We start from the raw sequence: 17,422 nt of genomic DNA on the forward strand, positions 1-17,422 counted from the left end.
TTAGTGGGGCCCACCATATGTTCATGTGAAATCCACTTTAACCATTAGATGCGTGATTCAACTTTAGGCCCATGTGCAAAGTATTAGGCTGACTTCTAATTTAGATGGGCTACATTGAAGAAAACAGTTTAAAGATGTTTGCCCTTGATTTTTTATAGGGCCCACTGTAGTTACCATATAACAACCATTTGCTCATGTAGCTAATTGGCCAACCCAATCATTGTTGAGAAAGATAATGGAAGGTAATAGGACGATGGAACCTAAATTAATGAGGTGGCTTTTTGAAAATATTTTTAAGAAAGGTACCGCAAAATAATTTTAATATTATTTAGGTAGTTTTTTTTTTTTTTTTTTTTTAATACAATGCCTTAATATTAGGGATTTTATCATATAACCACTTAAATTTAGGCCGTTTCCAAATAAACACATGCTTTCAAAATATTTAAAACAAAATGCCTTACGGTTTGTACAGTTAGACATCCAGCCGCTGGCCTAATTGACAAAATTGCATCCCTCTTGTTCGAACTCCTCTCCACTAATAAAAACCTATTAGATATTTCCTTTCCCGTTTTACATCTCCTCTCTCCCATTCTCTCTGGCCTCACCATAATTTATGTCTTAGATTCACACAGGCCATCAATTTTTCCATATCATTTTAAAGCATTAACCCAAAAATGAGGCACATCCAAAGTTCAAGAAGACCACACCTCATGAAGAAGTGTGGAATGAACGACCACCGTGGAAACCTTTCTAGGGTCCATTGTGAGATTTATTTGCCATCTAACCTTTTCGTAAGGTCACACAGACATGGATGAAGGGAAATCATAAATTTTAGCTTGATCAAAGCCTTTGGTGCCCTAAGAAGTTTTCAATGATGTGTACAATTCCCACTGTTTCCTCTAGTGTGGTCCACTTGAGCCTTGGACCTCTCTCATTTTTAGTTTCAAGTCCCAAAATAATATGAGAAAATGGATGAACGGTGTGGATCTGACACATGCATCATGATGGGCCACAAAAGCTCCACACCTCAACCCTTTCATGAAGTGTTCTGTACCACACATTAAGGGATTTTCTTGATGTGTGAAATTTGCATGGGCCTCATGGTGATTCATTTCTTAGATCCAAACCGTCCATCCATTTTTTCATATTATTCTAGGATACAAGCTTAAAAACAAGGTAGATCCAAAGCTCAAGTGGACCACATCACAGGAAACATTAGGAATTGACACCTACCGTTGAAAATTTCCTGGGGCCGTAGAAGGTTCTGATCAAGATGACATTTGTATTTTCTTTCAGGTCTATATGACTTTATGAACATGTTAGATGGCAAATAAACCTTACCGTTGGCCTTAGGAAGATTTCAACATTAGTTCGTTCAATCCACACTACTTTATATGGTGTGGTTCACTTAACATTTGGATGTGCCTCATTTTTGTGTTCATGCTCTATAATGACCTGAAAAAATTGATGAACATCGTGGATCGAATACATAAATCATGATGGGTCTTAGACAAAATACACACATTAAAAGTTGTATTTTATAGCACGAAACCATTTGGAAGATAGAAAATCTGCGTGTTTTGTGTGTCATCGGAAATGATGGGACTAATGAGATGCCAGCCTGCTAATACTGGAGCAGCGAGCGGCTACTAGATAGTACTATGTGGGTCCACCATGATGTATTTGTTTGATCCACATGGTCCATTTATTTTTCCATATCATTTTATGGCATGAGCCTAAAAATGAGACAAATTCAAATTTAAAATGGACCACGCCACAAGAAAACAATGATGATTGAATGCCTTCCATTAAATGGCCTTACATCAAAAGCTTCTTGGTTTTGGATGAAGCTGATATTTGTATTTTCCTTCATCCAAGTCTGTGTAGTGTAATTAACAGGTTGGATGGTAAATAAACATTACAGTGGGCCGTAGTAAGTTTTTAATGGTAGGTGCTCAATCATAACTGTTTTATTATGGTGTGTTCCGCATGGGATTTGGATCTTCTTCGTTTTCGGGTTCTTGTCCTAAAATGACCTGGAAAAAAATGAATGAACAGCATGGATAAAATGGTGGGCCACATAACACCGTCAGCTTGAATAGGCAATCAGCATCCAAAATTCCGTGCATGAGGTGAATTTCGAATTTCCTGCAAAAGCCTTTTCGTGCACCGGTGAGGCCAGCTCCGTGATGTTCGAGAGAAATCCACCGGGTTCACCTGAAATTTATATTTACTTCATTTTTATACTATCTCTAGAAATAAATTAGAAATAACAATAGCTGGTTTTAGGTAGGGTTGTCAAAGGGCTAATCTTGGGTTGGTCTCAGTCCATGTTTTGAACTGTTTTGGGCTAGCAGGTCAACCCTATTCAAAATTCTGACTTCTGCAGGCCTGAGCCTGACCCATTTACACCCGTAGTTCTGTGGTCACCCATATCAACTTGACCCGAACTTCTATACTCACATGTTTTACACCCACTGTTGAAAACTTTTTGGGGCTCACCTTGATGTTTTCCGTAGCCATCTAACCTGTTGAGAAGGCCACATGGGTATAGATGAAAGGAAGAAACAAAATCTGATCCAAACTTCTATGCCCCAATTTGTTTTTAATGGTATGCATTCTATTACTAGCATTTACTGTGGTGTAGTCCACCTGTGCTTCAAAATTAACTCAATTTTAGGTTCATGACATAAAATGAGATTACAAAATGGATAAACGCTATTGGTCACACATATACATAAAGGTGGGCCCATAAAATATTCCACACGCTTGCCCCTTCAACCGGGTATAGCTGTAAAAAAGAAAGGGATAGGTACATATCAGTCACTTAGATAGACGGCACAAATCTGTTTTAAGCCTAAGTGAGGGGGCTAAGAGGCTGTGTTTTCTCTATTTTTTAAACCTTAGGTATTTTGTTATAAATATGTTGAAAGCATGTGTTTATTTGAAAATAAAAGGTAGTTGGTTATAGAAGAAAATCTCATAATATTAAGATGGACGCGGATTTCACGATAAAGCCTTTTGCAGCAAGTTCCCACGGAAGGATCGATCTTGGGTGGGGCCCACCAATATGTTTCCCAGAAATCCACTTTGTCCATCCGTTTTTCTAGCTCATATTAGAAAGTAAGATAAAAAATGAAGTGTATAAAACACTCAAGTGAGTTACACAAGAGGAAACACTGAGAACTCAATGAGCACTGTTGAAGCATTGTTAAGGCCATGAAAGTTTTGCATTAGGCTATCTCCACAGTGTTCTCACTTCATCCCATTGGTAATGACCTTGTAAACGGTTTATATAGCATATAAATATCAAGGTTTCAACGGCAGTAGTTTCTTTCTCTAATTTATCCTCTCGTGTGACCACTAGGATTTTATCCACCTTATTTTTTGTCACACTTCCTAAAAGAGCTCAAAAAAGGGTTGGACAGATGATTTCTCACATATAGTGGCCCCACCCAGCATGTTGCGCATGAACTTACCATGGAAGCTTTCCCAGGAAATCCGCATACGAAACCGGAAACAGAAACGGTACGGATTAGCTACCCAAGTACAAGCCAATGGCCGATCGGTGCTACGTGAGACTCACCATAACGTATGTGTTTCATCCATGCTGTCCATATATATTTTTTAAATTATCTTATGGTTTGAGATAAAAAAGAGGTATATCCCAATCTCAAGTGTACCCCGTTACAAGAAACAATGTTGAATTGGCGTTATCCATTAAAAACTTTTTGAGGCCATAAAAAATTTGGATTAATATGATATTTATTTTTTCCATTCATCCCGGCCTGTATAACCTAATTAACAGATTAGATGTCAAATAAACAGTTCAGTGGGCCTTTGAAGGATTTTAATGGCGGATATCCAATCACTATGTTTTCATGTGGTGTGGTCCACTTGAGATTTATACCCCTCTCATTTTTTGTATATAGTGGTGTGGTCCAGGTGAGATTTATACCCCTCATTTTTCGTATCAAGCCGTAAAATATGTTAAAAAATGGATGAAACACGTACACCATGGTGGGCCCACGGAGCACCGACCACCGCCACCGGGCTGGTGGCAGTGGCCAGTCCGTTTCCGGTAGCCCGTAACCCTTCTCTGATCTTAAACCGCTGCGAGATTTGGACCCGATACGACCAGACGGATATAGTTCTAGCAAGTCGGGTACCCGCGGCATAAGGTTCCCACCCGTTGATAGCCCTACTTCAAAGTGAGCAGCTTCTTCACATTCACTCTCACAATGGCTGCCCATCTCCACAGATTCCTACGAAAATCATCTCCTCTGAGAATAGCCTCTGCGTTCAACAAACACCAACCGTCCGATATTTTCTCCCCTCTTTCCTCTCACATACAAAACCCAAGTGACAGAAGAACCCCAAATCCTCATGCGTATTTTCTTGATAAGGAGAGAGCAAATATACCCTTCTCTCAAACTTCCTTGCAGATATACCCCAGTTTCCTATATGGCTATCTTTTGAATCCCATTCCTCCATCTGGGTTCGAGACTTCTGAAGCCGATGAGGCGAGTGATGCGCAGACGATATGGGCTGACAGTGTGAAGAAGAAGAGGAAGAAGAAGATGAACAAACACAAGTACAAGAAGTTACGCAAGCGTCTTCGGCGGAAGACTTAGAGTATTTTTCTGGTGAGAATGAGAATCTTCGATGGGTCTTTTTCTTTCTAACTCTTCTATTTTTATTAAATTTTTTTTTTTCTGCTGCTGATTTATACAGCTTGTTTTTGAACTTTAGAATTGTTTTACGATACATGAGGTTCGATTAACAGAACACGTTGGAGGATTTCAGCAAGTTTTGGATGTGATTTAGAAAATCCAAATAAAGGCCTGTTTGGACGCATCCTTTGGAGGAGCGTTTGACACCAAAATGCTGTTTTCAACCAAAATCCAGATTTTGTTGGTGGTCGTTTGGTTGCACTTTTGCATAGTGTCATCTGCCAATGTCTTTGGGTTAGGCTATTTAACCCAAATAAGAGCCAGTTTGGATGCAACCCTCTGGAGGGGCATTTGATGCCTAAATGATATTTTAATCCAAACAGTAGTTGATGTTGTCCATTTCGATGCACTTCGCATACCCCTGTCTCATCATCTGCTTGACAAAATTGGCTCTAAAACAACAACTTGACAGAAACCAATCCGATTGGTTTTTGCTGAGTTGACAGGAAAAGCCGGCTTCAAAACCCCCATTGGGGAACCCCTGTTTGAGGAAGTGCGTCCAAAATGAGGCCATAAATGTACTGAATATGGCTGTTTGGATTGTGAAAAGTGAATGATTGAGAAATGGAAATGGAATGGTTCTTAATTCCTTTAGTGCATTGCATGTATATGTTCGTGTGTGGTCACATGGACCAATATGAAGAGTTGGGTTAGCAGTAGCTAGGCCTCAGCTTATCAAGGCTGCAGCAAATTCCTTTTTGGGTAGATTCTACATGCATATTTTTGCTTGTGGGTCCCACACACATCTTATATTTAGTAGGGCCCAAATGTGTTCATGCACACAGCCATCCATCTAGGGCTGAGGCATCTGTGTTTGATGCAGTATGGCATGGAATTGGCCCCCAAACTAATGAGACATTGATTGAGTTCAATGTTTTGGGATTTTTTTTTTTTTTGTGTGGTTCCGTGATTGTAACATTTCTCCTCCCAATTCTTCAGACAATTTATAGAACATCTTCAAATAATTAATGGGGACAATCTTATTATAGCTATTGATTGCTAGAAATCCATGTGGAAAAAATGCTCTTTCCTTTTTTCCTTTTTCTTTTTCGTTTTTTCTTTTTTGATTTGGAAAAGAAATACTCTTCTAATAGAAGTAGCCAAAGAAACCTCTCAAAGCGTTATTCCATCATTACAACCATGTTCAGTTCCATCCTTATGGCTTCATATGTATACAGGCCTTTCATACAATGTACTTTCCTACTTCAAGTATTCCACTAATTAACTTGCTTGCTAAACATGTTTTAAACAAGAGGAAACCTGTGCTAAATTTAAAAGGGGGAAAAACAAACTAATATGAAATTGTCTTAACCTTTTGACCAAAAAGGATTAAGTGGGGCCCATGTTTGGTGCAAACATTGTAGTGATTGATTTAGCGGGACCCATAAACCAATTAGTCAACTATATAGACCATTTGATTGGTATTGTGTGCACCATAAACCAATCAATTGTCCTTTTGGATAATTTTTATGGATCTCCAGCAATTGAGACCCATTATCGTGTCTCCTTCTGTACGCTTCGGATTGATGGCCTTGATGCATCAATTGCAAGATCCGTTTAGGTAATGGGGATGTATTCATCATATGGATCCTCAGTTGCAAGATCCTTCTAACTAGGTGCCACTCTTGCTTTGAATTGCACTTCAAACTCTAGCTCCTGTTCTCGCTTCCCACCTATTTATAACTTTTTACATATTTGAAACAGATGCTTCCCTGTTCCTGAGTCCAAATTTGTTGTTGCTTTGCTTAACACTTTGTGCAGCTATATATGGGTCAAGTTTGATGCGTTGAAAATCCATCGGCGTAATCCATTCCACTAGGATCTTCATCATGGTATTGCTTGTTCCTCTTTGTTCTCATTATCATGGTGCCCCATCCAATTAAAAATGAAGATAATGTTCAATTCAGGTCGGAGTTCAATGGGATGAACATTGTTGCCTACTTTTTAATTGACATGATAAAGACCTACATTGCTAGTTGGTAGGAAGAGGGTCCTTATTATCAATAACCTTTGTAAAAGTGGTTTCATGATCCCAAATATTTGCACACTGTGTCTGGGTAGTGATGAGACAATTCGATGCAGGCTGAATTGGGCCTGTGATCCATGGGCCAGACCCGGGCACATTAACTATAAAATTTTGCATCTTTTCATTTATTTTCTTCATTGCATCCATCCCTCCTAAACCCCCCTTCCCAATTCCCTTTTTTCTTTTCTTTTCTTTTACAAAACCCAAAAGTCTAATTGACAAGGGGAGACTTTGTTGAAATTTCGGCAGCCATCTACCTTCCATGATCCAGCCTAGTAACAACCTAAAAATCAACCCAATTTTAGTATAAATCTAATCCCCCCCTAAAATCAGTCCCATTCCAGCTCATTAACACCCCCAAAAATATCAGCCTCATTTTAGCCCCATTAAAAAAAAAAACCATATTCCAACCCATTAAAACCTAAAAGGAAAAGAACAACTCAACCATGTTCCAACCCGTTAAATTCCCAAAAAGAAGTACCCCCCCCCCCCCCCCCCCCTCCCCCTTAAAAAAGAATAAGAAAAAGCCATATTCCAGTGCATTAAAAGCCCAAAAAATCAGCCATATTCCAGTCCAAATCCAACCCCATTAAAAATCCAAAATCCCAAATTATTAACAATCCCAATTTGTGGGGTGTATTCTTTTCCGCTTTTTGTAGCTGCTATTAATAAACATTTTTTGTTATCCTTGAAAAAAAATCCATTAAATCCTAGAATTTTACCCAATTAACAATCTTCTGTTCTAAATCAGAGACCTCATTATATTCTGTCCATTACTTTTCTAACGTCATCCCCTGATATAATGTCTACTTGTGGTGATCAAATCTATCGAGGGAAGCTTACTGATTAGCAACGAGACAATTGCATCATCGAGCTATTTGCAAGGGTATCCCTAGAAATCGCTGTTGACCAACTACGTGGAGAACCACATGGAGAGCAACTTGATCCCATTGGAGATCCTAATGGTGACCCAAAACCACAACAAGAGTTTCAATCAAAACCTTCGGTGAATTAGTATGGTAAGGATCCTCGGGAGTTTGTTTATGACTTCATGCAATGACTCTTTGTAGCAAGAGTCCATGCCGCTTCGATAGAGACACTTAAGAAAGACGATATCATAAGAAAGTATGAGTTGAAGTTCCAGACTTCATGGGTCGTCTTGATGCAAAGGTTTTTGTCGACTGAATTACAATGCTTGAATATTATTTTGTATGGTATAACATAGACAATGTCCAATGAGTGGCCTTTGTCAAGGTCAAGTTAAAGGGCCAAACAAGAATCTGGTGGCAAAGCATTGATGACAATAATGTCATCATGGGTCCTCCTGTTATTACCAGTGGGCTGACATGATGGAGAAGTTGGAAAGTAAGTATTTGCCTTCAGACTATAGGGATACTCTTTTTTAGAAACTTTATTAGTGGATGACTACACTGAGAAGTTCAATGATCTTTCCGTCTATTGTAAGCTTACAGGGATAGACCACGTATCGTGCAGAGTTACACTAAGAGATCTAGCGCGATATGGTGATGTATGATTTCGAGTCGGTTGACGGTGATCATCATAAGGCTCAACGAGTTGAACAACAATTGCGGCAGCAACCTTGATGTTTTGTCTCTTCGGTGAGAGAACCTTTTGTGAGAGAAGGTTCGGATTCACATCTTAATTGGACTCCACTGTAGGGATACCGACCACCTCCCTACCCTTTTCAACCGCACCCACAGATGCACACTTTGCTTTTAAGGCCACCACAACCTTTGTATCAACTTTTGTCGTAAAAGTCATACCGAAGGCAACTAGAATTGTAGGGGCATGACATCAGGGGGCGAGGTCCTAATCCTAATCCTCCCCTTGGGCGAGTATGGCGTTATGTTGACCGTTTCTATTACGGAAAGATAAGACACTTTTTTAATGACTATTCGTAAGTCGGAAACCTCCATTACCGCGGTAATGAGGGCCCCTACTACTCAGACGGCCATGAGGATTACCACAAGCACATCGAGATGGAACAATGCTATGTAGAACCTGCATCACTACTAGAGGATTCATTTGCTGAGATTGCAGTCGAAGTTGAGGTTGTTGGTTCCACTCCTATGATACGCCGCCTCTTACCACTACCGAGGAGGAGGAAGCACATTGGCAACGAACAATTGTTTTTGTACGCGGGTAAAATGTCAGTGAGTTATGTAACCTGATCATCGATGTGGAAGTGTGATGAACATTGTCTCTTAGGAAGTAATTGATAAGCTCAAGTGTTCAATTGAAAGGCATCTAAAATCATATAAGGTTCTGTGGGTCGATGACACTGCCATCTCATGACTTAAAGGTATTTGGTGTTCTTTAAAATCGACATACATGAAGATGATATTTGGATGCCATAATTTCGATGAATGTCACCCACATCCTTCTCGGTCGACTTGGCTTTTTGATCGGAAGGTACGAAATGATGATGAGGCCAAAATGCATACGTTCCTATGCAAGGTCATCGGATCTACCTTTGCCCTTTGCAACCTATGTCACCTCCTTCATGTTCGCCCCCATCGCCAACATTGACTGTTCTTCCTAACTTCCGTGTTCTCACCATGTGGAGGTTCGAGGAAGAAAGCAAGGAGAAAGGTGTATTGTTTGTTCTAGTTACAAAACAGGCGTGGGAGTATTTTTTTTTTTTCTACAGCAAGGTGCAGGAGCCTGTTACTGACTACGATGTGCCTATTCTTGATGAAGTCAAATCCATGCTGCATGGCTTCCAAGATTTGGTCCCCGATGATCTGCCCGAGGAGTTGCCTTCATTGCGAGATATTCAGCATGCCATAGATTTGGTTCTTGAAGCACCCTTGCCTAACTTACTCATATATCAAATGAGTCTCGCTGAGCACATCGAGTTAAAGTGTCAGGTTGATGAGTTGCTAAAAAGGGCTACACCAGAGAGAACCTAAGCCCATGTGCTGTGCCAACCCTCACTCTTAATGAAGATTGAAATTGGCGTATGTGTGTAGACAATCGAGCTATTAATAAAATCATAGTGAAGTGGTGCTTCCCCATTCCTTGGCTTAATGATGTGTTGGACTTGGTATCGGGAGCTAGTGTCTTTTCCAAGGTTGATCTTCATAGTGGATACCACCAGATCTGCATCGGACTTGGTGACGAATGAAAAACAACATTTAAGACGTAGGACAAACTCCATAGTGGTTGGTTATGTTGCTTGGTCTCATAAATGCGCCCAACACTTTCATGCACGTCACGACCCAGTTGTTGCACTCTATTATTGGTAAGTTTGTGTTGTTTATTTTGACAATATTCTTATCTACAATAAGTCAAGGAAGGAGCACCTCAATCACCTGGGCCTTATCTTCAAAGTCCTTCGCTGCTAGGGCTGTACATTGAGCCGAGTTGAGTCAAGGTGGGCCAAGATTGGCTTGACTCATCCGTGCTCTCCTCGAATTCGAGCTCGAGCTCGAGCTCGGCCTCGAGCTTACCATTGGATCTTGGCTTGTTTGCCAAATCTTTCGAGTCGAGCTTACCTCGAATTGAGTTTAGCCTGCTCCCAACCCAACCCAACCCAACCCAGCAGCCAACCTGCACCCAACTCAACCCAGCAGTCCAACCCAACCCAGCAACCCGACTCAACCCAGCCACCTGACCCAACCTAGCCACCCAACTCAACTGACCTAACCCGCACCCGACCCAACTCTCAAATCAAATATTCAATTAATAATATATATAATATTAGATAAAGCCATAGAGGTACCTTGTTGTTGGTGTTGAGAGAGAGAGAGAGAGAGAGAGAGACTGTGGAGCTCAGGCGCGACGAGTTGGGTGAGGAAGGAAAAGGGTAAGAAAGGGACGGACGGATATGATAGGATTTAAGTTTATCTTTTATTATTATTATTTTTAAATAATATATATATATATATATAATATAATATAATATAATATATATTTGAGTCGAGCTTCGAGCCGAGCCAGGTTTGAGTCGAGTTGAGTCAAGATCCATTATGATCGAACTCGGCTCATTTTCAAAGCGAGTTGGGTTATATGAAGCTTGGCTCGCCTCGAGTCGTCGTTCAGGCTGAGTCAAGCCGAGCTAGATCGAGTCGAGCCGAGCGAGCTTTTCGAGCTAGCTTGGCTTGTGTACAGCCCTATTCGCTGCGAGCGCTTCTACATCTACTTTAAAAAGTGGACCTTTATGAGTACATCCATGGTCTTCTTGGGTTACATTGCCTCGTCACAAGGTGTAGAGGTGGACCTTGCCAAGGTGAAAGTCATTGTTGATTGGCTAACACCTACAACTATATCTAAAGTTTGTAGTTTCCATTGCCTTGCCAAATTTTACAGACGTTTTATGTAGAACTTTAGTAGCAACATGGCTCCAATTACTGATTGCATGAAATAAAGAGTTTCGATGGACAAGTGCAACAACACGAGCATTTGATAGGATCAAATGTAAGATGATCGAAGCTTTAATCTTGTGCTTTTCAGACTTTGAGAAGGTATTTGAGGTGAGTTGTGACGCTTCTAACATCGGCATTGGTAGAGTTCTTAGTCAGAAAGGCCATCTAATAACATTCTTCAACAAAAAACTTTCTGATGCGAAGCAACGAACTCCACTTAATGACTTGGAGTTTTACATCGTTGTTCATACTCTACAACACTGGCATCACTATTTGGTTGGCAAGGCTCTGATCATGAAGCAATCAAGTACCTAAACTCTCGGCAGAAGATGAGTGCTCATCATGTCAGGTGGAGTGCTTACCTTAAGGAGTTCTCCTTTATCATCCCCAAGGCTAGTAAAGACCAATGTTGTTGAATCGCATATGCGCATATGCGATCGCACAATCGCACATTTGGCCACATATTTTAAATTTTTTTATTGAAAAATTAAAAAAGAAAAAATAGGGAATTTTTTTTTTTTAAATGTAAAAAAATTATAAGAAACTAAGGGGAACTTTCCCAAGTTATTAGATAACTAATTTTACATATTTAAAATACATTTGGGAGAAATAAAATCAATTAAATATCAAGTCATTAACATTCAACAATACAGTTAACAAGTAAGAAGTAACAACAAAATCTACAAGCTATCTTCCTTGAAACTTAAAAGTGCTTGAATCTTAATTTCCAACTTCGTAGAGAGAGGGAATGTAGGAGAGAGAGAGAGATTAAGATCACTTGAAAGTAGGAAATGTAAGAGAAGAAGAGAGTAAGAGAGTTTTGGGGTGAGAATATTGCAAATGGAGGAGGTTTGGAAGCCTTTTTAGCCTTTTTATAGGCAAAAAATTATTTTTTGCAAAAAAAAATAAAAATAAAAATTTATTGTGCCGTGGCCAATATGTGATTGCATATGTGACATATGCAATCACATATTTTCGCATATGCCACATGTGCAATGGCATGTGTGCCATGATCGCATATGCGATCTGCATATGGATATGTGCATATGTGGTTGCACATGACAACACTGGTAAAGACAATCAAGTTGCTGATGCATTTAGTCGTCGTGCGCATTTATTGTCATCGATGTTTGCCACTGTTCCATGATTCGAAGAGATACGACATGAGTATGTTGATGACAAGGATTTCGGATGTATTTGTACAAATGTTCTTAATGTAGAGCATGTGAGACACCCACATTTCAACATTCATAATGGCTACTTGTTCCATATCTAATACGGGCATCCGCGAGTATGTTGTGTTGGAGTTGCATGCCGATGGGCGTAGTGGTCACTTGGGTCGTGTTTAAACCCTAGCCCTCGTTGAAGATAAATACTTCTGGCTTCGTCTTAAATTCAAGGTGTCCCGTATCGGTATCGGTTGGCGTAACGGTGACCTCCAAAACCGATACGGATATGGGGGCATAACGGCGATACGGGGGCGTAACGGTCCGTAACGGTGCAAATTTTTTTAGTTTGCCAAAAAAATATGAAAAAATATGGATTAAATCCGGAATATTCTAAGCATTTCAAATATGCATTCATTTATAAATTGGAACATGTTTATGGTGGTGTAACGGTCCACTCTTTGGTGAGAAGTTGTATCGGATTGTCTGATGAATTTATGAACCAGATAACCTGAATTTGACTACAAAATTCATATATTTAATTTTCTATCTACTATCAACGATAGATATATTAGAATGAATATAATATGAAAATATATTACATTAGGTGTTTGCAATTATTTTTGAGGAATTTCTCGAACATACCTGTGCACGTGACTGTGATTCCTGTCTATAACCTGTCATCCTCAAGTCAAGAATATTAAAAAAATAAAAATTAGTAGTGTCTGATATACTCCCCTGCAACTTGATTGGTTGTCAGGGGAGCTATTTTAAATACAAGTTCGGCAGTATCAAGTGTGTGCATGACTGCATGGCTTCTTGCAATAATACTGCTGTGAGCTGTCTGCTGCAAATATTTACCTTAATACAAATATATACTAACAATCACAAGTCACCACCAAAATGAAAATCTGCTTTTTTGTGGTTGCTCAACCTCCACATCATCGTCATCGTCACCATCAGGCTGAGGCTGTCCAATAGGTGTAGGTGCTGCATATCCATAATATCTAGTGTCAGAAGGAAATACTAGATCAACGAAACCAGAGGATGACTGATCCTGACTAGGCAACGACTCTGACCCCGAGTAAGGATATTCACCAGTGCCAGTCGAATAGCTATACTGGTGCCCATACTTAGGCTGTTGAGAATCTTGAGATTAAGAGTGCATTTGCTGTGATGAGTAACTTGGATTTGGATTTGGATGTTTATAATCATATGGATATTGATCGGGAGGGCTACTCTAACATGAATGTGATGGAACAGGCTCAGTATAACCATCATAATCATAATCCAATTGACCATAAGAATATCCATCATAATAACCAAGACCATGAGCCTGCTGATGTTTTGGACCTCCCGGACCCGGTGCACCACTAGATGTACCCTCCTGCTGGCTGTATCGTGACTCGGTACACTCATAAGTCTTACCTCGTGTACCATCTCGTCGATATTCATCGGCATCGCGATCTCTAGATGGCTGTATAGGGCACTGAGCAATACCAGAAGTGCCAGCACCAGGGGCAGGGGGGTCATTGTCACCATCATCCGACACGGTCATACTACCACAGCTCGTACTCTTTTGTTGATCTTGAGCCGTACCCGTACTTGGCATAAACGCTGCCTCTCTTATGGGTCCAACACATCTGCACGACTCTCTTGTTGCGCTTTACGTATTTCTGGGTCATTAATTTCCAATTCTTCACTATCCTCTACAATTTGCTTTTCCCTTGTTTCCAACTAAGGTAGAAGCGGGTCATCCTCATCATAAATATTATCTAAGTTTATTGGACAGTAGAATCCGTCATCGACAACTGTAATGCTCCTATGATGTCGTTGCATTCTTAGTTTTATATCGTAGTGCATGAAGACAAGTCTATCTAATGTTCTAGTCTGCAATCTATTTCTATTCTTTGAATGAATAAGTGCAAAATAACTCCAATTCCTTTCGCAGCTAGATGAAGATGTTGTTTGGCTTAAAACTTTTACTGCAATTTTTTGGAGAGCCTTCGTACTCTCTCCAAAATTAATCCACCATTCGGCCGGTTGCAACCTAGATACTGTATGCTGTGCAAGAGCATCTCCAAAGCTGCCAAGGCGATTTCCAAATGTATCTAATTCATTTAACGCCTTTATTTGCATATCTAAGTCAGGCTTTAATCTCTTTATCACATTTTTTAGCCCGACACGAACTTCCTCATCTCCAACAAATGATTGGGCATATCTATACCTAGGATTTAGATAGTAACCTGCTGCATAAAGATCATGATGGAGTTGTCTTGTCCATCTCCTGTCGATCATCCTCCAATAAGACTCACAGCTTCTACAATCACGTTGAATTGCCAACTTTGCCTTATCCATGACATCGTATAGGAAGCCCATGGTAGGTGCTTTGTCGGTTTCAACAAGACGGAGTACCCTCATTAGTGGCTCCATCACCTTTAGGATCGACTTGACCCTCTTCCAATATTTGTTGTCCCGTATGGTGTTCACAACTTCAACCGGTGTCCCTGATGTCTTCTTCCCATGTTTTGTGTTGAGCCATTCTCGGGAAGCGAATATCTCACTCAACTCTCTCCTATGCTGGAATAAACTCTCTAATGCTATAAAGTTTGTTGCGAATCTAGTCGCCGCAGGCCTCAACAACTTTTGTCCTTACGTGAACTTTCTCATTATTGTGACTACTTGATTCTGGTTGTAAATAAATGTTGTCACTTCTCTTGCCCTTTCGACCATTTCCTTAATGTTCTTCTTCTTCCCAATATCTTCCAATATAGTATCAATACAATGGGCAGCACATGGTGACCAAAAAAGATGTTTTCTCTTATCCATCAACATGTCCTACAAGCTTATATGATGCTTCATTATCTGTCACAATCTGCACTATATTCTCCTCTCCAATCTCGTCCACAACTTTATCCATTAGTCCATTAATATAAGTAGAATTTTGTTGCCTCTGAGGCATCAATTGACTTGTGGTATATAGTTCATAAGTGACAGTATACCATGAAGTTGATCATGCTGTGTCAGGTTGGGCCAGTCCAACCATCACACATGATCGTGCATTCTCTGGCTTGCCATACAGGTTTAAAGGTAGCCACGCATGCTTTCATATCTGCATACTCTGTATCTGTCCATTTCCCCCTAATCTCCTTAGCCGTGGGAGCTTTTATTCCTTCACTTGCTTCTGCTGCTGCATCAATTACCACCTGCCAATTTGGAGAATTGGCCGCGTTAGGAGGTATGTTGGCATGTATAAATAACTTTGCTGCTGCATCAATTACCACCTGCCAATTTGGAGAATTGGCCGTGTTAGGAGGTATGTTGACATGTATAAATAACTTTGCTGCTGCTCTACCTAATTTCTCAACGGAAGTTCTACTCCACATTTGTTTTATCTTCTTTTGTTTAGTTGATTCTTTCCTAAACAGGATTGGATCAATAGAGGGTCTCCTAGGCTCATTTACTTTTTCATCAAAACGTATAGGGGCATCAAGTGAAGATGTCTGTCGTCGGCTCCCAAACACACGTCGTAACCCACCAAACCTACTCCCCCCCCCCCCGTATCACGCACTGACCCATGCGTGCCAAACATGCGGCGACGTTCTTCTTCTTCACGAGCTAGACGCAAGCTCTCTCTCCTAGCTATAGTTAATTCCCGATCTGAATCTTCGTCAAAATCAATAATATCTTCATCACGAACGCCCATATATTCAGGACCAAACACCTCCTGTCGAGCTGCATCCAAAATATCATCTTTCTTCTTTTGTACAGCAGTACGTTTACCCTTCGACTCATCTAGACTAGCTTGCATTAAAAGTATTATCTTTTTCGGTACTTCACTACATGGCGCAACTTGACCCTTTCGATGTGCCAAATGTTGTTTGAGACGGGTAATTCCACCAGTCACTAGTCTATCACAATACTTGCACTTCATTTGGTGCCTAGTACCACCAACCCTCTCACAATGTTGCCATCCAATATCCTCACTTGTTGTTGTTCGGACCCAGACATTTCTTTAGGTTTAGGTAGATACTAGATAATTAGATATGAGTATGAGTGTATGACCTATGTTAATAAAGATGATTTTATGTTCCAAGTTCTAACTAAACCCTAAGAAGCTCCAAAACCTGTCCAATATAAGCAAATAAAAACATAAAGTCACTAATTCGAAAATAGAAAAAAATTATAAAATGACACCACAAATCTGTAATATGCATATTAACATGTTCTACTATAATTAACACATCAAATTCTATGATTAAATCAACAAACTATTCATTAAAAAATGATTTTTCGAATTTTTTTAAAAAAGGGCCATAATTAATGCGTAAATAGAAAAAATAAAAAAAATAAATAAAATGGCACCCCAAATCTGTAAAATGCACATTAACATGTTCTACTATAATTAACACATCACATGGCATGATTAAAACAACAAAACAATCATTAAAAAATGATTTTTTGAATTTTTTAAAAAAGGGCCATAATTAATATGTAAATAGAAAAAAATAGAAAAAAATATAAAATGGCAACCCAAATCTGTAAAATGCACATTAACATGTTCTACTATGATTAACACATCACATGACATGATTAAAACAACAAAACAATCATTAAAAAATGATTTTTCGAATTTTAAAAAAATGGCCAAAATTAATGCGTAAATAGAAAAAAGAAATAAAAAAAATAAAATGGCACCCCAAATCTGTAAAATGCACATTAACAGGTTCTACTATGATTAACACATCACATGACATGATTAAAACAGCAAAACAATCATTAAAAAATGATTTTTCGAATTTTTTAAAAAAGGGCCATAATTAATGCGTAAATAGAAAAAATATAAAATGACACCCCAAATCTGTAAAATGCACATTAGCACGTTCTATTATGATTAACACATCACATGGCATGATTAAAATAGCAAAACAATCATTAAAAAAATGATTTTTTGAATTAAAAAAAAGGGCCATAATTAATGCGCAAATAGAAAAAAAATATAAAAAAATATAGAATGACAACCCAAATCTGTAAAATGCACATTAACATGTTCTACTATGATTAACACATCACATGGCATGATTAAAACATTAAAACAATCATTAAAAA

The 17,422-nt window shown here is 39.3% G+C and overlaps 1 long non-coding RNA gene across 1 annotated transcript; it reads left to right on the top strand.

Annotated features, from left to right (window-relative positions):
* The first annotated feature begins 15,383 nt into the window (after positions 1–15,383).
* Positions 15,384–16,614, top strand: LOC131246164 (uncharacterized). Its single transcript, XR_009171220.1, has 2 exons — positions 15,384–15,551; positions 15,630–16,614. It is a non-coding gene; the product is annotated as an uncharacterized LOC131246164 (long non-coding RNA).
* The last annotated feature ends 808 nt before the right edge of the window (positions 16,615–17,422 follow it).

The sequence above is a fragment of the Magnolia sinica genome, chromosome 5 (genome assembly GCF_029962835.1).
Source record: "Magnolia sinica isolate HGM2019 chromosome 5, MsV1, whole genome shotgun sequence".
Classification (NCBI taxonomy): domain Eukaryota; kingdom Viridiplantae; phylum Streptophyta; class Magnoliopsida; order Magnoliales; family Magnoliaceae; genus Magnolia; species Magnolia sinica.